The 25,142-nt window shown below is 39.4% G+C and overlaps 1 protein-coding gene and 1 long non-coding RNA gene across 2 annotated transcripts in view; one reads left to right on the top strand and one right to left on the bottom strand.

Moving 5' to 3' along the window:
- Positions 1-9,207, bottom strand: part of LOC131383918 (uncharacterized) — a 28,255-nt gene extending 19,048 nt beyond the window's left edge. The window contains exons 1-2 of the long non-coding RNA XR_009214321.1: positions 9,086-9,207; positions 7,633-7,736 (exon numbers count right to left, since the gene is read on the bottom strand). This is a non-coding gene — a long non-coding RNA (uncharacterized LOC131383918). The remainder of the gene's footprint in view (positions 1-7,632; positions 7,737-9,085) is intronic.
- Positions 1-25,142, top strand: part of ARHGAP6 (Rho GTPase activating protein 6) — a 285,984-nt gene that overhangs the window by 188,428 nt on the left and 72,414 nt on the right. The gene's annotated exons all lie outside the window — the stretch shown is intronic.

The following is a 25,142-nucleotide window of genomic DNA, read 5'->3' as shown; positions in this document are numbered from 1 at the left end:
TATGGATATTTGATTTAATGTGCATTAGCAGGACATCGATGGCAATTGTTGTGTGAGTACTGAGGCAAGTAGGCAAATGGCGGGGTGAACTTCACTCCTTAAAATAGTGAGCTCAAGAGACGTGAACTACCTAAGCTGTTTGAATTTGTTCCACATGCTCTTTTAAAATGATATAAGACAAATGAGATTTAACTGGTTAATTAGTGAAAATCTAGTAACAAAAAACGTCTGGTTAATTCATGGAAAATGGGAAGTTTGAATAAATTTCATGATAATGTTTGAATTAGGCCAATAAAGTTAATTCTTGTGTTTGCATAAACACAGAGATTGGAGAATTGCTGTGTATTCAGCATTTATTCTTTCAAATGACCATTAATTTATTTAGTACGTGTGTATTGTGCACCTCCTGTATGGCTGGGAACATACCAGTTTCCAAAAATAAAATTCGGACTATGATAAAGTTTTTACTCTGTAGGGTAACAGTTAAGTAAATAACAGCCATGATACGGAGTTTAAGAGGTACAGAACCACTAAAAGAGAGGAAAGGGGGCGCAATTTTGTTTGAGACTAACAGATTCCAGAAAAGGTGAAGAATAAGGTGGTCTTTGACACAAGTCTTAAAAGAGTAAGTAGGTACTTGCCACACATAGATGAAAGAAAGTATAGCAGACAAATAGACCAGTCATGATTATTAACTATCAACTAGTCCATCTTTTTTATTTTTTTGTTCCTTTTTGAGATGGAGTCTCCCTCTGTCGCCCAGGCTGGAGTGCAGTGGCATGATCTCGGCTCACTGTAACCTCCACCTCCCGGGTTCAAGCGATTCTCCTGCCTCAGCCTCCCTGAGTCACTGGGACTACAGGCGCACGCCACCACGCCCAGCTATTTTTTTTTTTTTTTTTTTTTTTGTATTTTTAGTAGAGACGAAGTTTAACCATGTTGGCCAGGCTGGTCTCGAAATCTTGGCCTCAGGTGATCTGCCGGCCTCAGCCTCCCAAAGTGCTGGGATTACAGGTGTGAGCCACCACACCCAGCCCATCTTTACCATTTACTTGCTTTTCATTCCTGGACAACACTGATCTCAGGGAGGCAGTGAGTAGAACGGTGGTTGCCAGAGGGTAGAAACAGTAGCAGGGTTGACAGGGAAAAAGAAATGCTGGACAACGGGTACAAACATGCAGTTAGAGAGAAGAAACAAGTTCTAGGGTTCAATAGCACACTCGAATAACTGGAGTTATCATGTATTTCAAAATACCTAGAAGACATTTGCAATGTTCTCAACAAAAAAATTGATAAAAGTTTGAGGTGATGAAGATCCCAACTACTCTGATTTGATATTTACATATTCATGAATCAGAATATCACATTTACTCCATACATATTTACAACTATTATATATCAATAAAAATCATGAAGATATTGGTAACTAATAGCTAACATTTATTCAACAGGTACCATATGTCAAACCTTCTCACCATCATTGTTTCCTCTGATACAGTAACCCTCTGACACAGATACCATCATCACTGTTTTACAAATAAATAAGAAAAATTATTTCAATGTGCTTTTGGTGAGCAGCACTGAGAGAGCCCTGATTCACCTGGATAAGAATGCAATGTGTGGCCTGGCTCAATTTTACATCTCAGAGCTTTTGTACTCTGAGTGCAATAAATCAGGTGTATGCACAGAAATCAGGGCATAGTTAAGCTCCTCCTAAGGAGTGAGTCAAGTATTTTGTGATTTGACTGGATCACCTTAATTTAGATATCTTCACAAAGATATAAGCCTATGACTCCAAGATGAAATTTTAACATCAGGGAAATGAGATGGTCCTTTCCCTCCGCTATCAGGAGAACCCCTCTCCAACAGGCAGGGAGGCAAAAGACTGTTTCCCCTCAGCTTCAGTTGCTGAAATAAAGGACTTGACACTGGTCTGTGGGCAAAATTTCTTGGGCGCTGTCTTTGCGTATGACCTCTGAATTTTGTTCAGTACATCACTGCTGTAAGGATATATTTAGTGCTTTTACTGCACATTTTAACATTCAGCTGCTGAGTGAGACAATATTAGGAGACATGCTCTTGATATCAGCCATTCTTCAAAGCGGGTGTTTATTATGGAATAAAAGAAAATATGTGCTTCAGTCTAGAATTTAAAGGGACTAACTGCAATGTTTCAAGCATATGTATGTAAACAAAAGTTACCTGTCTTACCATTTTCAGGAGAAAAGTGAATCTTTACATTTGTTTTAGTGCGGCTTGTTTCTGATCCTAACCTAAAATTTCATGGTCACAAAAATATAAATTAAACGTTATCTTAATGAAAAATAAAACAGGGGCTATAGCACAGGTAATGTGAGGAAAATAGTCACACATAAAAAAAAGTAACCAAGAGTGAACCCTGAAGTAATCTATGGACTTGGGGTGATAATGATGTGTCAGTGTAATTTCATGGAGTGCAATAAAGGTACCACTCTGGTGGGGTATATGGATAGTGGGGAATGCTACCGTGGGAGAACAGGGGGTAAATGAGAAATCTCTAGACCTTCAGATCAATTTGTTGTGAACTAAAAACAATTCTAAAAAACAAAGTCATGTATATGTGTGTGTGTGTGCATATATTCACATATATATGCATATATGTGTTGCATATTATCTATATACATACATGTATATGCATATATACATATACATACACACACACACATATATATACATATATACACACATTTATACACACACACACACACACACACACACACACACACACACACACACACACCCCTAATAACTTTTAAGGTCAAAAACTTTCTTCCCTTCAGAATATCTGCCAGAGTGACTTCAAGTACACAGTTACTCATTTGAGGTACTAAGGGGTGACATAAATATCAACTGTTGGCCGGGCGCGGTGGCTCATGCCTGTAATCCCAGCACTTTGGGAGGCCAAGGCAGGCAGATCACGAGTTCCAGAGATCGAGACCATCCTGGCCAACATGCTGAAACCCCGTCTCTACTAAAAATACAAAAATTAGCTGGGTGTGGTGGCGTGTGCCTGTAGTCCCAGCTACTCAGGAGGCTGAGGCAGGAGAATCGCTTGAACCCAGGAGACAGAGGTTGCAGTGAGCCGAGATTGTGCCACTGCACTCCAGCCTGGTGACAGAGTGAGACTCCACTCAAAAAGAATAAAAATAAAAATAAATCAACTGTTCCACCACTAAGTACATTGTGGTGTCTTTCTCATCCTTCCACTATAGAATAAATAGATAGCCCAGTATGTATAATAGAACTCTCACATGGACCTCTGCAGTGCTTATTTTGCCCCTGTAACTACTGAAAGAGATCTCAAATAAGGATCTTCTTAGAAACTTGAAGTAGTACTTACACTTACACATCAACACATGCTTTGGGTAAAAGGAAAATCCTCTATGAAAATGCCAGCTTTAGGAATTAAATGCTCCCCACAAGGATTCACTTATTCCTGTATAAGTGACTGCAGGCAGAAAAACAGAATCTGAATGAACTTTTTTTTCCTTTAACTTGGAAAACCTTGAAAAGATAAGAGTGGTATACAGGGGCCAATTAAAATGAAAAGAACAAGGGAAAATGAGAGTAAGTCGCTCCTCTCCTCCCAATGAGGGTATTGTGTTTTGAACGATTCATGAATGGAATTTCAGAAACTCAGCAAAAGAATACATTTAACTGACTTATTCCAAATATATTCTGAGTTTCATATTTACTAAAGTGTTTCCAAATGAACATTTTGTATGTTATGTGCAAAACTGCACATTACAAAAGGAAAGGTAGGAGAATTCATCATACAAGATTTTAGATGCATGCATACTTTAACTTCCACATACTCCACAAATACTAAACTTGAAAAACAAAGCACTCTACATAATTTACCTTGCCATAGATGTGAAATAATTGTTAAGCATACATAAATGTTAATAAAATACTTTGAATCAATGCTAAGGGGAGGTATCATTGAATGGTGGACCAAAACAAACTAAATGGCATTTTGATGTCTTTGGAAATGACATACCCACAAGCCAGTGGCTCAGCACTGACATTAATATATCTTGCTCAGTTGTCTCAATCATTTATAGTAGTTTAATTTTTTTCGAAAACACAGATGTTAAGGTACATTTAATAATTTTGAAAGGCCATAGAGTATATCTACTTTTTGAAGTCATACCTTCATTGGAATTGTCTCTTTAACCTAATGAATGAATACAAAGAATGCACAGATAAAATAAGTTTTGTCTTCTTTTATTAGATAAAAATAATATACTTTTCCATGCCTGTGCTTTCTACATTTTTGGAACTGATACAGACCCACAGAGGCCAAACCTAAAACTAAATTATCTTTAATGTTAAAATTTAATTGACCGTGTATATAACTGTGCAATTGCTGCTTTCTCACAGAACTGTCTAGGGTTCATTCAACAGATCATAGTAACGAGGTCTGGCATTTAACAAACAGACTAATGATAGAGGAGATATACTAATTTATACAAGAATTAACTAAATACTGTCATGTGGTTTAGTGTAGCTCAAGTTATGCTTGTATCATATAACATAGGTTCAAGTTTTTTCGTCAGCCATCAGAATAACAGAGGTTAAAGAGACATCTGAATAAGTGCCAACTCTTACTGCGGTTGTCTCAAAAAAAGAAATTTAAGTAATTGCAATACACATTTCTACAAATAAAATATTCCAGTGCTTACATCAATCCTGAGTTTTTAAGATTAAATATCCACTACCTATAGTCTCCGACACAATTTTATTTTGGGACACAGTGATGTATTTTTTAAGTTGACTGTCTTCACCAAAAAGAGGGCTTTCATTATATTCTTCTAAGTCCTCAATACTCTACTCTAAAACAAAAAGTCTAGTTCACTGACAAACCATCACTTTACATCTCAGGTTTTAAACAGGGTAAATTAAATGTCAAAAGGAAACAGCTTTTAATATTCAAAGGATGCTGGTTATTTATTTCAAATTTAAAAACTGTAATCAATACATGGAGCTCCAAATACTTAAATTTTTTAATTCCAGGTTTCAGTGAAATATTATTATAGCAGGTCCAACAGTCATGTAGTTTGCTTGAAGAAAATGGTTTGATGAGCATGTTACAGACAAGATGGACCAAAGACAGAAAAAGACTGTCAGTCTTATATCATGAAATACCGTATTTTTTCACCAGGTAGTGACCATTTGTTATCACTAATAGTCCACACAACATGGTTTTCATTGAAGGGATAAAATGGTCTGTGATATGACCTCAAGTTAGAGAAAACATAACTACGTTTGAAACATATGCTATTCCCTCAACAAATAGTTCAGCAGTTCCTATTTCCTAAAATGTTGTATGTTAATATTGAGAAAGATGTAAAAAATGAATACACAGTCTCTTCCATAATCCTGTGACATGAGCAAAGGCACGAATAAAAAACAGTAATACAAAACTTGTGTTACTGCTATGGAAGGGCAACTCACTCGGACATGTAGCCAAAAATGGAGACTGATGTCGACTTAGTTGGCACAAGATTTCAATTGGTCAAAAAAAAAAAAATAGAAAAAGATTTTAAAAGCATTTGGAGGGAAGAGCATGAGGAAAGCATGGGAGTAACAGTGAGTTCCTTCAGGGAAGGCTGTCAATCTGGAGAGGTGTTGGGAGGAAAGACAGAGGGTGGCAAAACAAGCCTAAGAGGGGGGTCATATAAAGGGGAGAGCCTCTGAATATCTAAGAACTGAGACATGGGCACCACTGACAGGCTGGGAAGAGGGAAGGGCTAGGAAGCATTTTAGAAAGGGGAGGGTTTTAGGAAGATAGTATTGCCGATCAATGAAGGGAAGGATGGCTCAGAAGAGAAGAGATAACTCAGAAAAGAGTTTAATAATACAAGCAAGGAAGAATGAGGTCTTGAACTAGGGCAGCCTCAGTGGGGATTTAAAGAAAGAAATTAAAGGACCATTACAGCGGTAAAACTTGCCTCGTGATAACTGCATGGGAAGGATAATGGACTCAGAGGAGTCCAGGATGATACCAAAGTTCCTACCCTAAGGGGTAACATGTAGCATTAACATTGACAGGAAAACTTTTCTAGTCTTATGTTCATACCAATTAATAAATGGTTTCTGGGGAATATTATCGCAATATGTTCTCCACTTGTGACTTCTATATAAATAACTGTTTGTGTGTAGATCATCCTTAAGTTGCTTGAAAATTTTGTTTTCAAACTCTTTTCCCAGTTTATTTAACACATCTCAGTTAGTGTAGAGGAGGGACATATGAACATGTCTTTTCACAAGGTTATTAAAAAGAATACTTCCCAAAAGAAAATTACATTGTTTCCTAAATAATATACATCTACATGAAGAAGAGGTCCTTGTCCAATAATGATTAGCTAATGTGCTATATGACAGCAGATAATTCACAATTCACAAAGTGTTAATAATCTGCTGGCTTTCCCATTCTGTTATATATCTGAACCATCTCTTATGATTATAAATTTTCATGTAAAACCATTACTAGTCACTAATAATTTTGAAAGTGAATATGCCATAAAACACTCCTACATTCCAGCAGGAAATAAAAGAGATACTCAGTAGTTAACACTTGCCTACTTCCTATGTAACTAAAACTGTTTAAACAAGACAAGTAAAAAAGACATCCAGAAAGGATTTATGGACTTCCTTCCTTCCACTAAAGATCTGTCACTGATCTCCTAAAAACTGAATATGAAGTCTTCATTAATGTATTCATAAAGTATCAATTTTATACACAAGATTTCTATTTCTAGGTAAAATTTCCAACTTACCTTTTCCTGTTCTAAATAACTCCCACAAAGCTATTCATGAATCCTAAAGATACATTTACCAATTATGTTAAATCTGGAACAATACATTCAAAGTGAAAATGGTAAGTAATTTAAAATGTATAACCAAAAGGTCTTTCCACTTGGAACCAACCCAAATGTCCATCAATGATAGACTGGATTAAGAAAATGTGGCATATATACGCCATGGAATACTATGCAGCCAAAAAAATGATGGGTTCATGTCTTCTGTAGGGACATGGATGAAGCTGGAAACCATCATTCTCAACAAACTATTGCAAGGACAGAAAACCAAACACCGCATGTTCTCACTCATAGGTGGGAACTGAACAATGAGAACACTTGGACACAGGAAGGGGAACATCACACACCGGAGCCTGTCATGGGATGAGGGGATGGGGAAGGGATAGGATTAGGAGATATACCTAATGTAAATGACGAGTTAACGGGTGCAGCACACTAACATGGCACACGGATACATATGTAACAAACCTGCACTTTGTGCACATATACCCTAGAACTTAAAGTATAATTTAAAAAAATAAACTCTCAGGGGGTCAACTAAATTTTATAAAAATGAATTTGTTGTTTGGTGAAAAAAGTAAAAACTAAATTTATTGAATCCTAGAAGTCAGTTAAAGGATACCTGTAAGGCTCTGTGGAACAAATATTAATAAAGTCAAACTGATAAAAAAAAGTCTTTCCATACATTCAGAAATAAGCAGACTGTCTTCTATTTTTGTTCACCAGTTGTATTTTATAGGAATGTATTGTGTTACCAAATAGAACAGACCTTTGTGAATTGCTCATGTGGCGGCTCAATCTCTTTCACAGTTCCTTTCCCATCTTGTTGCCACCTCTTTTGTTGCTCTTGAAATATTCTCTAGAAGCACAAAACTAAAAAGTGATTAAAATCGGGTAAATTTTAATACTTACAAAATGTAATTCTGCATTAGCTTTAAATGGATACTCTTTAAATCAATACTTCTGAACACTTTCTTTTAGACAACATTTATGACCAATTTTAAACAATTGTGTTCACCACTCATATGCTAAAACAACATCATCTTTTTCATCAGTCATGGAGTAAAGAATTTTCTTTCTTATACATATTCAACATGTATGTCCTAATTCTTGATTTCAAATGAAGAGTATTTGATGACCCTTCCTATAATTTGTTGACCACAGATAGGTAAGATCTATATAGAAATTAACTAAGAAACATTCTTTTTTACTAAGATTTTAAACACTTGGTCATTTCAATATGCACATAGATGAAACTTCCAATAATGATTGCCTTTCTGCACCTTGACCTAATCTCCAACAACGGTGTTCTCCTCTCCTCTACGTGGCACTCACTTATACAGTCATCCCCTAGATTTTATCATTCCCAATGACTGCAACATCTACCATAATATTAATAATAGCAATGATAAAGAGCAACCATGGGTGAGATCACATCCTGAAAAATTTAAATAAAACCATTACATAATAACCCTTTAATCCTTCAAACAACTCTGAGGTAGGTACTCTTACCATGTCTCCTTTCATAGATAGATAAGGCAATTGAGGCACAGAGATAAATAATTTGGCCATGTTTCCAAGCTAGCAATAGTCAAACTGGAGTTGGATCCCAAGCAATGTGGCTGCAGAGTCCCAGCCCCTGACCACTCCACTCAGCTATTTCTCCATCTTCCCAACATACACAGCCACTACCTCCCTGTCACTGTAGGTCACTCACTTCAGTCCTACAGCTCAGGAATCTGTAGGGACCCAACACCCAATGGATGGAGCACTTTTCACTGCCCAATGCCCCACCCCCATGTGCTCAAGTAACTCAATCCCAGCCGAAATTCCACAGCCAGTCATCATAACCCCCCCCCCCAACATATATGCCCTGCCTAACTCTCCCTCTATCAATGTGCTTGGCTACACCCCAACCCAGGAAATTCCAACCCTAAAGTTACTCTTGTACAAATATGCCATCTGGGCTGACTTTAACTTCTTAATCCCTACGACACTGACCTCAGTTGGACCCCTAATGCTGCGTGGCAATTATATTCCCCTAGTCCATGAGTCCACTAACGGGCCCCCTCTCTGGGCTCATGCTCTCTTCCTTCTTTGCTGGATTTCTGCATGAACTATTACTACCTGAGACATTGATACAATAGGTTAATCATAAAGCTAAGCCTGATACCAACAATTAGTTCTTCTCCTTCTTCTCTCTTCTTCATCTTTCTGCTCACCTGTGATGTATTCTTCAAGGACATTCAACTCCTTCTTTCTTCTTCATCTTTCTGCTCACCTGTGATGTATTCTTCAAGGACATTCAGCAACTTCAGAGAACGTCCATAACTACGTTTCTGCCTGTAACACATAATAAGTAACACGGTCATATGTCATAGAGAGATGAAAAATTAATCCTATTCAAACCAAAACTGACTTCACATAATTTATACTATAAAGTAGCAAGGGAATAATAGCAGCTGAAAGCTTCTTTTTGGGAAAAGGTGAAATGAGTTACTGTCATTCTGAAAGGATCCCTTCCTAACTGACTACTAGAGCAGCTGTCTTACATTCTTTACCTGCTGAAGACAAAGGAGGGTTTACTGCACTATAAATTTCCCAGAAACAATCATTTTCTCTAAGAGCAGTTTACTTTTCATTTCCTCAAACTAAATAACATATGGGTTCTCATAAGTAGGTTCAAGAATATCATAGCCATTCATCCCGTAAGATTTCCCAAAAGAAATACTTAACTATTTCTCCACTTTGGTACAACAATGATTTTCTAAAAGGAATACTGAAAACAATTTAACTAAAATAGATAACCTATTTATAACATAAGGTTGTCCCTTTCTACATAACTTAATATTGTTAAGGATCTACAGACTAAACGTTGAAGACATTTATCTTATATTGCCGCTGCCGTATTTCTAGAAATGGATAAAAATTAATTTTACAGGAAGACTATTTTTATCTGGAAGGCAAAAAGAGGTCATCTTCATTGGCTTTCTAGATAATATACTTCAATTCTGTTAAACTTAGATTATAAAACAAAGAAACTTACCTGCTTTGGGAACAATCAAGTAAACATATTGTTCACTACAGACACCAATATCTACAAGATGATAGTTTTTGAAATTATTTGCACCAACGAATACAAAGAAATGATAGAAATATCATTATTCAAAAAAGCCAACAATCATACATTTTTAGTTGTATTGTTCTCAAAATACGTTTAATTTTGTTCTTTGTTTCGTTGCAAGCTTTTGCAATCCTTTCAATCCTTTTTCTCTTTGCTGCAAGACCCTTTTTAATGTCAGCTAGATAGTAAATGAAAATGCATTAAAAGTTAACGTTGAAAGTAGTTTATTTGTAGATATTGAAATCAGTATGGGACATGATGGTTCAGCAATATCAGAAGGATATTTAAAATGCAAAATGGAAAGATCATTTCAAAAAAGTAAAAGATTTACTCATTTTCAGTAAAACCTTTCGGGTATTAATAATAGTTTTCCAATTCCAATTGGTATAATAGCAAATCACTTAATTGACAGATGATGAAAAAAGCAAATAATTAAAACAGTTTCTATTTTTTAAATGTGCAGAAAGGGTAACAAACATAGACTTTAATTTCTACATTCATAAAATGTCCAACAGTTCAAAGGACATGTTTCCATGAAATACTGTCACAACTCATTAAGTAAAGCACATAAAAGTAAGACCATCAAAAGGGTAGACATAACTTAATACACAATAAGGAAAGTATTTTTAAGCAATCTAGAGATTGATGCTATTAACTATATTTTAATAAAAGAAGCAATGTCCATGGGTATAAAAATTTAGGCTTAAGTAGATAAAGAAATACACTTAAAAACACGTTTGAAATATTTTCTGGGAGCTTTTAATATGACATTTTTATCAACAGTGCTGTGTTTCTGAAAACTGTATTACTGCAAGGAATGCTTTCCTAAACATAGTTTCACATCAGAGATCTACTGTCAGTTGCTAAGAATAGTTTTTAGCAGTCATAAAAGATCTGCACCATAATACAAATATTTTTTACATACAGTATCCATCTATAATGGTCGATGTATTAGGCAGCTCACAAAACCAGCACTTTGTCACCACCAAGCAGAGCAAAGCTTTCCAAATATACTGCTTGTATGAATTACTGCTATAGAAGAGCTGAAAACTAAAGTAAGTTTTTTAAAAATAAGAGTATTGTCTCCATCGTCTCTACAGAAATTTTCTCAAACTTTTTTGAATAAATGGTCCCATAACAGTCAGTACAACTAATATTTCACATGGCAATATAAAATTTATAAGTTTTTGGATCCAATTAATTACATGTTTCTCACTGGGTAGAAAAGTTGTCTTTACTTTTCTGCTACACAGTTTATTACTGGAATAATAATAGAAAATCATCATTTTAGAGAGTTCATTTTTTTCTGGTACTTTAAAGAAAACAAAATCAGAAAGCTGTGACAATAGAATAGCTAAATTAGGAACATGAAAAACTCATATTAAAAATTCTGAGTACATACATACGGACAGGAAGAGAGGAAGAACAGACAACTGGGCCTACTTGGGGGTGGGTGGTAGGAGGAGGGTGAGGATCGAAAACCACCCATCAGGTACGATGCTATAACCTAGGTCACAAAATACAAAATAACAAAAGTATCTGCATACCAAACCCCTGTGACACGCAATTTATCTATATAACAAACCTACACATGTACCCCCAAACCTAAAATAAAAGCTAAAAAAACTGATATATGATTAATGTGTGTACACTAAAAGGAACGAATAGAGCTATTTCTCCTCCAGTGTCCTCTAATATCCCCCAATTAAATTTCCACGTGTATGAAAGAAAAGCCATCCCTCTCGCTTCCCCATTATTAGAAGCATTCACACATTCCATATATCAACAATCAAAAAGGTTAGTAATAAAAATTTATCAGATTATGTTAAATGCTATATATGAGAAGAAGGCATTTAAGACAGTCTTGTCCACTAATTCGTACAGCCTATTGTAACTGTTGTATGATTGAAAACAATTTTCATAAACTACAAATAGCTCCTAAAACATACCTGCAATATCTTCTAGCTTCTGGATATCAACCCTGTAAAAAAAAACGTTACATCAGGGAAATTTATAGCACTAAATGCACACAGGAGAAAGCGAGAAAGATCTAAAATCAACACCCTAACATCACAATTAAAAGAACTAGAGAAGCAAGAGCAAACAAATTGAAAAGCTAGCAGAAGACAAGAAATAACTAAGATCAGAGCAGAACTGAAGGAGATAGAGACATGAAAAACTCTTCAAAAAATCAATGAATCCAGGAGTTGGTTTTTTGAAAAGATTAACAAAATAGCCTGCTAGCCAGACTATTAAAGAAGAAAAGAGACAAGAATCAAATAGACACAATAAAAAATGATAAAGGGGATATCACCGCTGATGCCACAGAAATACAAACTACTATCAGAGAATACTATAAACGCCTCCACACAAATAAACTAGAAAATCTAGAAGAAATGGATAAATTCCTGGACACATACACCCTCCCAAGACTAAACTAGGAAGAAGTCTAATCCCTGAATAGACGAATAACAAGTTCTGAAATTGAGGCAGTAATTAATAGCCTACCAACGAAAAAAATCCTAGGATCAGACGGATTCACATCTGAATTCTACCAGAGGTACAAAGAGGAGCTGGTACCATTCCTTCTGAAACTATTCCAAACAACAGAAAAAGAGGGACTCCTCCCTAACTCATTTTATGAGTACAGCATCATCCTGATACCAAAACCTGGCAGAGACACAAGAAAAAAAGAAAATTTCACGCCAATATCCCTGATTAACATTAATGTGAAAATCATCAGTAAAATACTGGTAAACTGAATCCGGTAGCATATCAAAAATCATATCCACCATGATCAAGTCGGCTTCATCCCTGGGATGCAAGGCTGGTTCAACATACACAAATCAATAAACGTAATCCATCACATAAACAGAACCAATGACAAAAACCACATGATTATCTCAATAGATGCAGAAAAAGGCCTTTGATAAAATTCAACATCCCTTCGTGCTAAAAACTCTCAATAAACTAGGTATTAATGGAACGTATCTCAAAATAATAAGAGCTATTTATGACAAACCCACAGCCAATATCATACTGAATGGGCAAAAGCTGAAAGCATTCCCTTTGAAAACCAGCACAGGACAAGAATGCCCTCTCTCACCACTCCTATTCAACATAGTATTGGAAGTTCTGGCCAAGGCAATCAGGCAAGAGAAAGAAATAAAAGAGTATTCAAATAGGAAGGAAGAGAGGAAGTCAAATTGTCTCTGTTTGCAGATGACATGATTGTATATTTAGAAAACCCCATCATCTCAGCCCAAAATCTCCTTAAGCTGATAAGCAACTTCAGCAAAGTCCAGGATACAAAATCAATGTGCAGAAATCGCAAGCATTCTTACACACCAATAATAGAGAGCCAAATCATGAGTGAACTCCCATTCACAATTGCTACAAAGGGAATAAAATACCAAGGAATACAACTTATAAGGGGTGTGAAGGCCTCTTCAAGAAGAGCTACAAACCACTGCTCAAGGAAATAAGAGAGGACACAAATGGAAAAACATTCCATGCTCATGGTTACGAAGAATCAATATTGTGAAAATGGCCATACTGCCCAAAGTAATTTACAGATTCAATGCTATCCCCATCAAGCTACCATTGACTTGCTTCACAGAATTAGAAAAAAACTATTTTGAATTTCATATGGAACCATAAAAGAGCCTGTATAGCCAAGACAATCCTAAGCAAAAAGAAAAAAGCTGGAGGCATCACGCTACCTGACTTCAAACTCTATTACAAGGCTACAGTAACCAAAGCAGCATGGTACTAGTACCAAAACAGATATATAGACCAACAGAACAGAACAGAGGCCTCAGAAATAATGCCACACATGTACAACCATCTGATCTTTGACAAACCTGATAAAAACAAGCAATGAGGAAAAGATTCCCCATTTAATAAATGGTGTTGGGAAAACTGGCTAGCCATATGCGGAAAACTGAAACTGGATGCCTTCCTTACACCTTATACAAAAATTAACTCAAGATGAATTAAAGACTTAAACATAAGACCTAAAACCTTAAAAACCCTAGAAGAAAACCTAGGCAATACCATTCAGGACATAGGCATGGGCAAGGACTTCATGACTAAAACACCAAAAGCAATGGCAACAAAAGCCAAAATTGACCAGTGGGATCTAATTAAACTAAACAGCTTCTACACAGCAAAAGAAACTGTCATCAGAGTGAACAGGTAACCTACAGAATGGGAGAAAATTTTTGCAATCTATCCATCTGACAAAGGGCTAATATCCAGAATCTACAAGGAACTGAAACAAATTTACATGAAAAATGACAACCCCATCAAAAAGTGGGTGAAGGATATGAACAGACACTTCTCAAAAGAAGAAATTTATGCGGCCAACAAACATATGAAAAAAAGCTTGTCATCACTGGTCATTAGAGAAATGCAAATCAAAACCACAATGAGATACCATTTCATGCCAGTTAGAATACTGATCATTAAAAAGTCAGGAAACAACAGATGCTGAAGAGGATGTGGAGAAATAGAAATGCTTTAACACTGTTGGTGGAAGTGTAAATTAGTTCAACCATTGTGGAAGACAGTGTGGTGATTCCTCAAGGATCTAGAATCAGAAATACCATTTGACCCAGCAATCCCATTACTGGATATATACCCAAAGGATTATACATCATTCTACTATAAAGACACATGCACACAAATGTTTATTGCAGCACTATTCACAATAGCTTGCAACCAACCCAAATGCCCGTCAATGATAGACGGGATAAAGAAAATGTGGCACATATACATCATGGAATACTATGCAGCCATTAAAAAGGATGAGTTCATGTCCTTTGCAGGGACATGGATGAAGCTGGAAACCATCATTCTCAGCAAACTAACACAGGAACAGAGAACCAAACACTGCATGCTCTCACTCACAAGTGGGAGTTGAACAACGAGAACACATGGACACAGGGAGGGGAACATCATACACTGGGGCCTGACGGGGGTGGAGGGCTAGGGGAGGGATAGCATTAGGAGAAATACCTAATGTAGATGACGGGTTGATGGGTGCAGGAAACCACCATGACACATGTATACCTGAAACTGGATGCACATGTATACAGATACCTGCACGTTCTGCACATGTATCCCAGAACTTAAAGTATAATAAGAAAAAAGTTACATCAAAATTTTAACATAATGCTACATAAAATGCCATGTTTGTTTAAGAAACGTCTTATGTGAAATGGTGAAATGTTCTGCATAGAACAGTGATTATATGATCCAAAGCTGACTTCTCTGCCTCCCAGATTCAAGCAATTCTCATGCCTCAGCCTCCTGAATAGTTGGGATTACAAGCACATGCCACCACGCCTGGCTAATATTTGTGTTTTTGGTGAGGCAGGGTTTCACCATATTCGCCAGGCTGGTCTCAAACTCCTGACCTCAAGTGATTTACCCACCTCGGCCTCCCAAAGTGCTAGGATTACAGGCGTGAGCCACCATGCTTGGCTCCAAAGCTGATTTTTCTTAGAAGTCGTTATCCGACAGGCAAAACTGACTTAAACACTTTACCCCTTGTCTTCCGCATCGATTTCAGCAAAATGGTCTCTTTTCCACTGCTCATCAATTGCTGGAGTCTTTCCTGCATTAAAATAAAAAAGACGCACTTTTTTTTTTTTTTTAAAGAGGAAGACGGTGTTGTGGACATTTTTTTGTGGAGAAATGTACTATTTGTGGACTCTTTTGGCTCTCTGCCCATAAAAGCTTTAAAGCAGCGCTATACATGGAATCACTGGGACCCTGACCATTTTACAGAGGCATTTTTGCAAGCCCTTTGCGGTTGAAGTCCCAGTAAACAAGGCACTACGTGTCAGATCCCTTGGACGTCAGGACCGCACCCATCGAGAAGAGCTGCTCTAAGAGTATCTGTAACCCTGGTATGAGGGAGAACCTCCCATGGGAAACCTAAGGCTCTTGAGCCTGCTTTGAAAAGCTTGGGCATCTTAGCACGTGCAAGGTGAACTCCAAAGCAACGTAGGGGCTGGGGGCCTCGGGCTGACTGTGTGCCACCTGTGTGCCCCCTGCGCAGAGAGCAGACAGACCGTCCCCTTGGGCGTGCACCTTCTTCCGGCTCCCCTGGACTGTTTTTACCTCCATGCTCCATTTCCTGGGTGGCCGTAACCTGAACCTCCACTGGGTGAGGCCTTCGCAGGCTTCTTGATGAGCTTCCTGCCCACGGGCTCCATGGCTGGCTGTCCTCGGATGTTAGAGGTGACTGCTGAACCTTGTGAGTGCAAAGATACAGTAAGGAAACACGGGGTGTGTGAAAGGAGAGCCATCAGGATGGCGGGTTCAAGAAGGGTGGGGCTGGCCCACCCCGAGTCTCCTGTGGGAGCAGGAGGGATCGCGGAGAAGATGCCAGCATCCCCTCCTGTCCTGGCCCGTACAGCCTGTCCCTGGGGCTGGCTGCAGAGCTCGCAGCTGCCACGCACACCTGAATTCCGCGGCCTCTGGGGGATCCTCGCGGAGCCATTGGGACAGAGCTCGGCCCTGTCCCTGGGTCCCCCAGCGACCCCGCGTGGCCAGAAGGGCTGTGGGGTGACAGAGGATCTCCCCAGCTATCTCAATGGGAGTAACCCGGTGTGCACCTGTTGCGGACAATCAAGGGTGGGCACTGCTACTCGCCCGCCTGGATGCCCAGGGGACCTCCGGTGACCCCCCAAGTGTCCTGTCCTGCTGGGCAGCCAGGCAGGAGGGACCCACACCGACTCCCCAATCCCTGCACATATGCACAGGCCCCTGGGGCTGCTCCCGGGCCCTGGGAGCCACCTGGGCAGCTCCAGCTCTCGCCCCTGGCCCACCCCGGCCTGCCCTCAGGGCCTTGCCCTGACTCAGGCCCCAGACAACGACGCTGGGGCCATTTCCTCACAGGTCAGCCCGGGGCAGCCCGGTGCTTCACACGGTCATCCCCAAAGGGCCTCATGCCCGCCTTCCCCACCTCCCCACCGTGGGCACAACACCTGAGGGACCCCCCCACATTGCTGCCTCAGCAGACCTGCAGACGCTGGCGCCACAAGGCTCCTCTGAGGGCCTGGCTCCTCCGTTCTCCTGAGAGCAGCCAGCCTGCCTGCCCGCACTCCTCGCTGATTGGTCGACTCAGTGCACATGTGGGTGGTGGGCCACTGGGGCCACGCCCCCTGCAGGCATGCCCTCCCCCTCAGGGACCGCCCATGGTAGCTGTGGACTCAGGGAGAGGGTGGCTTTCTGAGGCCTCTGTCCCCACAATATTCCAGCTCCTCATCCTAGCAAAGGAAGCAAGGACCCAGGAGTGGGGAGTGCCAGGGGACCCTGCCCTAAGGAATGGAGGCCAAGTGAACGGGGCCTAGGACCTTGCCCCCAGGCTCGTTCCAGCCACCCCCGACCCTTTGGGTGCAATGGCCATCACCCTGCGGGTGGAGCCCAGGCTCCCTCCCATGCCCTGTGTGCTTCCAACACGCCCAACTGCATCCTTTTTATCAATGGATTGTGCTTTTATGTTTTATCTAACAAAATTGAAGTTGCCTTTGGAGGGTAAAAATATATATATGTATATGCACACACACACGTGTGTGTGTGTGTGTGTGTACATAAGCAAAGGTTTTCCTTTTATATTCATAGATTAAATTGCAGAGGTATAATGGCATACCTTTTATATTCATAGATATAATTTATATCCTTTTATATTCCTTTGTATTTCCTTTTACATTCATAGATAAATTGCAGAAGCATAATGGCATAAAATGGGCATATTTAAGCCTTTGAGTACTTGAGTTAGAGAATATTCCTAAGGCAAGAATTAAGATGTATTCGTGCATCATTTCTCTTTATAATTCTGTTGTCAAGTATTATAGAAATGTTTATCAGTTTCATTTTTATCACCAGGAATGATTTTAACCAAAAGCTTTCAAAAACCCTTTAATTTTGACCCAGCAAAATCAAATATTTATTTATGTATTTGTTTATATAAGTTTAAGGGCTACGAGGGCAATTTTGGTACATGGATCTATTGTGTAGTGGTGATGTCTGGGCTTTTAGTGTTCCCATCACCTGAATAATGTACATTGTATCCTTTAAGTAATTTCTCAACACTCTCCCACCCTTCTGAGTTTCCAGTGTCTATCTTTCCACTCTGTATGTTCCTGTGTACACATTGCTCCGTTCCAAGTGAGAACATGCAATATTTGTCTGTGTTTTACTTGTTTCACTTAAAATAGTGGTCTATAGTTACATTCGTGGTGCTGCAAAAGACATGATTTCATTCTTTTTCATAGCTGAATACTATTCCATTTTACATATAAACCACATTTTCTTTATCCAATTATCCATTGTTGGGCACCTGAGTGTTGATTCCATCTCTTTGCTATTGTGAGTGGTGCTGTGATAAACATATGAGTTCTGGTGTCTTTTTGATGTAATGATTTATTTTCCTTTGGGTGGATACCCAGTGGTGGGATTCGTGGATTGAACAGTGACATATGCTGGGGAAAAACATTTAGTCTATAGCAGGGAGTCAACAATTTTCTTAGATAAAACATAAAAGCACAATCCATTGATAAAAAGGATGCAGCTGGGCATGTTGGAAGTACACAGGGCATGGGAGGGAGCCTGGGCCCCACCCACAGGGTGATGGCCATTGCACCCAAAGGGGCGGAGGTGGCTGGAACGAGCCCAGGGGTGAGGTCCTAGGCCCCATCCACTTGGCCTTCATTCCTCAGGACAAGATTCCCAGCACTCCCCATTCCCGGGTCCTTGCTTCCTTTGCCAGGATGAGGAGCTGGAATATTGTGGGGACAGAGGCCTCAGAGAGCCACCCTTGCTCCCTGGGTCCACAGCTACCATGGGCGGTCCCTGAGGGGGAGGGCATGCCTGCAGGGGGTGTGGCCCCACATGGCCCCACTACCTGCATGCACACTGAGCCGACCAATCAGCGAGGAGCACAGGCGGGCGGGCTGGCTGCTCTTGCAAGAACCCAGGACTCAGGCCCTCAGAGGAGCCTCGTGGTGTTGGCATCTACAGGTCCTATATATATATATTTTATTTAATCTTTATTATATATATATATTCGCAAAGTATGTAATTTTGTGGCTGAATTTAATTTTCTTTTTGTGCATAGAAACCTATAGACAATCATAATGCAGGAACATTTTATTAGCATGACCTAACCTTTGAAATCTTGTCTAGGTGAGTCATGAATTTAGTTCATTATCAGTTAATTCTCTCCTAGTTGGGAAATGTTCATGTAGACACACATGGAACTCAATTAGACTGGGTCAGTGTGATATTTGCAGGGGCTCTAGTGATGTGTGAAACACACAGGGAGACTGAGATCTAAGGTTATCATCTTCAGTGTCAATAGGAGAGAAGAAAAGGACTTCTGAATAACATCACCATCAATTGCCTCACAAAATCTCTGAAAGAAGTGCTCTAGGAGTTACAGTGATTGCATCAGGAGCTGCAGTTCTGGGGGCAATTGAGAAGGAACCCCTTTCTCTGTATAGGCTGCAGAGTTCCTGAAACTTCTCCCCAATTAGAAACATACAAAATTATTAGCCCTACTTACCAGTGCCATATGACCTGCGACTACTCAGAGTAAAGGGCTGATTAGTTAAAGAAAATATGTCTAGAAAGAAACCAAAGAACATTACCCTCAAAAGGCAACTTCAGGAATCCAACTATAACATTTCTGGGTAGATTAATATGTAATATATATATAGTCTAATATTCTAATAATATAGTAAAACTGATGAGGTTTAGAACAAATTAGGAGACACATTCTGTGTCAGATGCCAACTGCCTCTGCAATTTTGGGCAAGGTAATTAACTACCTGGAGTTTCTGCTAAATTGAGGTTGGCAGGGGCACTGGGTTGATTAATTTGATCTTGAAAGCGCCATGAGGTCATGGACTATCTTATCTTTATTAGGGAGCTATTTCTTATAAGACTCCTTTACTAAGTTAAAGGTGTTTTCCTTCCTCTACCATATACAATTTTTAAAAACTGTTCTCAGCCAGGCGAGGTGGCTCATGCCTGTAATCCCAGCACTTTGGGAGGCCAAGGTGGGTGGATCACGGGTCAGGAGTTCGAGATCAGCCTGGCCAATATGGTGAAACCTGATCTCTACTAAAAATACAAAAATTAGCCACGTGTGGTGGCGGGCGCCTGTAGTCCCAGCTACTCGTGAGGCTGAGGCAGAAGAATAGCTTGAACCCAGGAGGCGGAGGTTGCAGTGAGCCAAGATTGCGCCACTGCACTCCAGCCTGGGCGACAGAGCGAGACTCTGTCTCAAAACAACAACAACAACAAAACTGTTTTTGTACGCCAGGCGCGGTGGCCCATGCCTGTAATCCCAGCACTTTGGGAGACCAAGGAGGGCGGATCATGAGGTCAGGAGATCGAGACCATCCTGGCTAACACGGTGAAACCCCATCTCTACTAAAAATACAAAAAATTAGCCAGGTGTGGTGGTGGGCGCCTGTAGTCCCAGCTACTCGGGAGGCTGAGGCAGGAGAATGGCGTGAACCCAGGAGGCGGAGCTTGCGGTGAGCCGAGATTACACCACTGCACTCCAGCCTGGGCGACACAGGAAACTCCATCTCAAAAAAAAAAAAGCTGTTCTCATAATTTATCTCTATTTCTGTTTTGTATTTGAATGAATGACACTTAATTCATCGAGATTTTTTAAAGAGCATTGCTGAACTCTCATAAGATGAGGCTTGTTGTATCATTTATAAAATATTTACAGCATCTCAGAGAGCTCTGAATAATAAATGACTTCCATTCAAATAATAGACTTTTAACATTTTCAAACTCGGCTTTTCAGTAGATATCAAGGCTCTCAATCTCATTCCATTTGTGAGTCTACTTTAAAATACCTTTAATGAAATGTGTAACTTAATAGTTCTATTGATAGAAATATAATTTTTCTCTATATATGTTTTGTTTTGTTTTTCATAACAATAGTAGCAAAAGATACACACCAAAATCAATTTTCTAGATTAATGTTGGAATCTCCTGGTTTCACTTTTGAAAAACCACTCCTAGTCTAAAATGCATTATTACATTGTTTGTAATGATATTTAAAACCTGGAGGAACATAAACTCCACAATAACTGTCTCATTTTTAAATTTGACCCATCTTCGGTTTGTGGAACTTGTCTGAAACTGCACAGCTGTTTTTATTTATAGTCTAACTGGGGAATTTCACTTGTGAAAGATGCTATAACAAAATAAATGTCCCTGTGTCCATTGCATCCTGTGGCATTCTAAGCCAACAAAATCTCAAGAGATACCGTTCAAATCCTTTCAGCTACAACGAGGCTGAATTATCATTCTTTTCAAGTTCTTGTTTTTGAAGGACTATTATAGCAGAAGTTCACAGCAAAAGAATTGCATTAATTTATGTACCATGCTTACTATTTTTAACTTAGAAAAAAAAGTTAGACTCCTCTTTGGACCTCAATACTGACAACTTTCATCAGTAATAATAGGCTGTACTGTTATTCTGTACTACCTTTATTCAGCAGGAATAACAGGCTGTACTGACGGATGTAATACAGTGATGCAAGGACTCCAGTAAACTGGCAGGCAGTGAAGAGGTATGCTTCAGGAGTGTCACAAAAGTGGTGATGGATTTGCAGAGAACAGAGCCACCCATTTATCTGCCTGCCTTTGCTTAATGTATGTTGCTCAAACGCCTCTATCAAAATACTGCCCCAAATACAAAACTATACTATTGGACTGCCCTTCCTTTATAACTTTGAGGGATGGTCATTGCCACTTGCTAATTGCCAAGCTCTCTTATAAAGTACATATTCAATTTATTTCCCTGCATGCAACTATATGATGTATAGTTGTTTCCAAGAAATGTTGACTAAAAGGTACTAAGTGAGAGATTCTTGTCATTTTTTCTTCAAAAAAAGTCAAGTGGTTTCCTGCTCATTCTTTCCACTTAAGTTGGCCATAGAAATCCCAGCGGTGACCCTCAGGTTGTCAAAGGCCTTTCTTCTTGTTGCTGTAAGGTTGGCCTGCTGATAGTAACAGATACACCCCACTCACAATTATTTCAGGATCAAGTAGATCCATTGGCCATGGAGTGATGGTCTTTTCAAGTAAGGCTATTCTGAGAGGTAATAAAATATTCACACATTTAATTTTTCTTTTGTACTTGCTTGTTTTAAAATACAGTTCTGTACATAAATATTTTTGACAAGATGAGCAATAGATCTATTTTTTCACATTATAAAACAAAATTATTATAAAGATAAGTCCAAAATGACTAAGTAGAACATTCTATTTGGTTATTAATTTTCACTGGACTTTCAAAACATTTTTCTGTATAACATATTCATATATTTTGAATTCAGCAATGCAGTCAGATGTTTCATGTAAGTGGCTGGGCACAGTGGCTCACACCTGTAATCCCAGCCATTTGGGAGGCTGAGACAGACAGATCATTCGAGGCCAGGAGTTTGAGACCAGCCTGGCCAACATGGTGAAACCCCATCTCTCCCAAAAACGCAGAAAAAATTAGCCAGGCATGGTGGCACACACCTGTAATCCCAGATACTCGGGTGGCTGAGGCACAAGAATCACTTGAACCCAGGAGGCAGAGGTTGCAGTGAGCCGAGATCATGCCACTGCACTCCAGCCTGGGCAACAGAGTGAGACTCTGTCTCAAATAAAATAAAATATGTAAGTGTAACATCTAAGAGTAAACAAAATCTTATGTGGTGATTATCTGAATTATTTCTTTTTTCTTTGCTTTTATTCTACATGGGTATTACTTCACTTGTTTTAAAGAGTTGTGTGTTCATAATAAAGGCTCCCTTTTCTACATAGTTGGTCTTCCCTCAACATTTTTAAAAAATTCTACAAAATCTACACAACCAACATTCTTCCTTTCAAGCTACATTATTAATTTCTCCCCAACAGAATTACAGTTTTTCAGCAGCGGGGAAATGGAACCAAATGATGTTTAATTCTCCCAGCAGTGAGGTGAGGAAACATGCACAGAGCATTTCTGCCCAGGGAGCTCCCCCAACCCTGGCATCCAGTATGGTTTTGGGGCATGTAGTCATGGCAGACTGTCTACATGACTGAACTTAGTTGCCAGCCCCTCCAGAGGTCAAGACTGATACAGGTGGCCCAAAGCTCCCACTATAAATCACATTGTTAGCATTAACTATCTAGCATAACTCAAAGCTCCAGGTAAACAAAGACATTATGATCAGGCAGGATATTCCAAGGGCTTAGAGGTTATCTCCTGGAAGGCTGTCAAAGAGCAGATGTTCTTTGGAAAGTGCAGGGTTTGGACAACACAGATCTGCTGAGCTAACCTACTACTGCACTCTTATTCAGTTCTTATTCTGAATTCTCTCTCTCTCTTCCTAAAATGTTCAGATCCTTACGGATGGATGGGAAAATATGGGAAACACAGCACTCACTGTAAACACACCATGCCTAGAATTCGGCTCCTCTTCAACAACCCAGGCTTTTGAACTGGGTCAAAGTCACTATTCCAGGATGACTTTTTCCCTTAGAATAAATTCCTCCTAAGTGGCTCCTCCTCCCCATCTAGGTAACAAGGCTCCTGGATGACCCATGGCATCTACGGGGCACACCAGAGTCTGAATCACAGCTTATTTTCTGGATTGCCCTTGGACTCAGCAGGATGATTCCACATCTTCCAAGTTCTAGATATCCTGGTATCGCAATATTTTTTATCCCTGTTTCTTAATGAAAGGGTAAATGGAGGTAGAGGTGTTTCTCAACAACCTGCAACAACACATTTTTCTTTCAATTATTCAGTACTTAATTGGAAATCAAAGCCCTTTTCTTTTTTTTTTTTTATTATACTTTAGGTTTTAGGGTACATGTGCACAATGTGCAGGTTTGTTACATATGTATCCATGTGCCATGTTGATTTCCTGCACCCATTAGCTCGTCATTTAGCATTAGGTATATCTCCTAACGCTGTCCCCGCCACCCCCCCCACCCCCCACCCCACAACAGTACCCGGAATGTGATGTTCCCCTTCCTGTGTCCATGAGTTCTCATTGTTCAATTCCCACCTATGAGTGAGAACATGCGGTGTTTGGTTTTCTGTCCTTGCGATAGTTTACTGAGAATGATGTTTTCCAGTTTCATCCATGCTTAAATGTATCGATAACATTGGGAATTGATGACTATTGTGTAGTTGTACTTAATCTACACCATGCTAATTCCTAACATGGGCTATGGAGGCAGAAGAGTGGCAGGTGACAACATATGCACTTCTCTCCCCCTCTGCCCAAAGCTCCTGGTAACTGTCAAATGAGCAGAGGACAGGGGAAACAATAGGAATATTTTAAAACTGTGGTTTTCAGGATGGGAATGTATTAATATCATACAACCTAATTATTTCCTTACTTTGTCTGCATTGTTGTATATTACCCAAGCTTCAGAGCTGTCAGAGCAAACCTCAAAGATGAGGAGCCAGCCACCAGGTAAAAAGCAAAACAAAAACAGCCTATTTCTCAATGACTAGGATTTTTAGTTCAATTACATTTCCTTGCCATCTAAATAGCCAGATGCAATGACCCATAGATAGAGCCAGTGTAGAAAATAGTTCAACCTAACATAATAATGTCTAAAGAGGTTAGTAATTGTTCTACTCAATTTGTTTCAGCCATTCTATTGGAATTCCTATTAATTGGATTTAATGGTAAATATATGGAATGTCATATAATGAAATAAACAACCTATTTAGAGCACACCAAGTTTCATGGACAACAAGTAACAAATCACTTTTTAAAAATCAGTACCAACCAGGCCAGGTGTGGTGACTCACACCTGTAATCCTAACACTTTGGAGGCTGAGGTGGGAGGCCTGCTTGAGGCCAGGAGTTCAAGACCAACCTGGCCAACATAGTGAGACCCCCATATCTAAAAAAACAAAAAAAGAAAAAAATGAATAACAACATGTACAGTGAGATCAAAGAACACTAGCTACCATCTACCCTTGGTTTAATACTCTTAAATCCTTGAGAAGGCTGGCATACATGGAGTCTCTCCAGCAAGACATTTGAGGCAGAAAACTGGAATAGGAGCAGGCAATGTGTCATTTCGTCATCTGAAATGGGGACTTTATTAACTCTCCT

This window comes from Hylobates moloch, unplaced genomic scaffold (genome assembly GCF_009828535.3).
Source record: "Hylobates moloch isolate HMO894 unplaced genomic scaffold, HMol_V3 SCAFFOLD_7, whole genome shotgun sequence".
NCBI classification, from domain to species: Eukaryota; Metazoa; Chordata; class Mammalia; order Primates; family Hylobatidae; genus Hylobates; species Hylobates moloch.
Note: the sequence above shows the minus strand (reverse complement) of the source record. Positions and strands in the feature narration are given on the sequence as shown.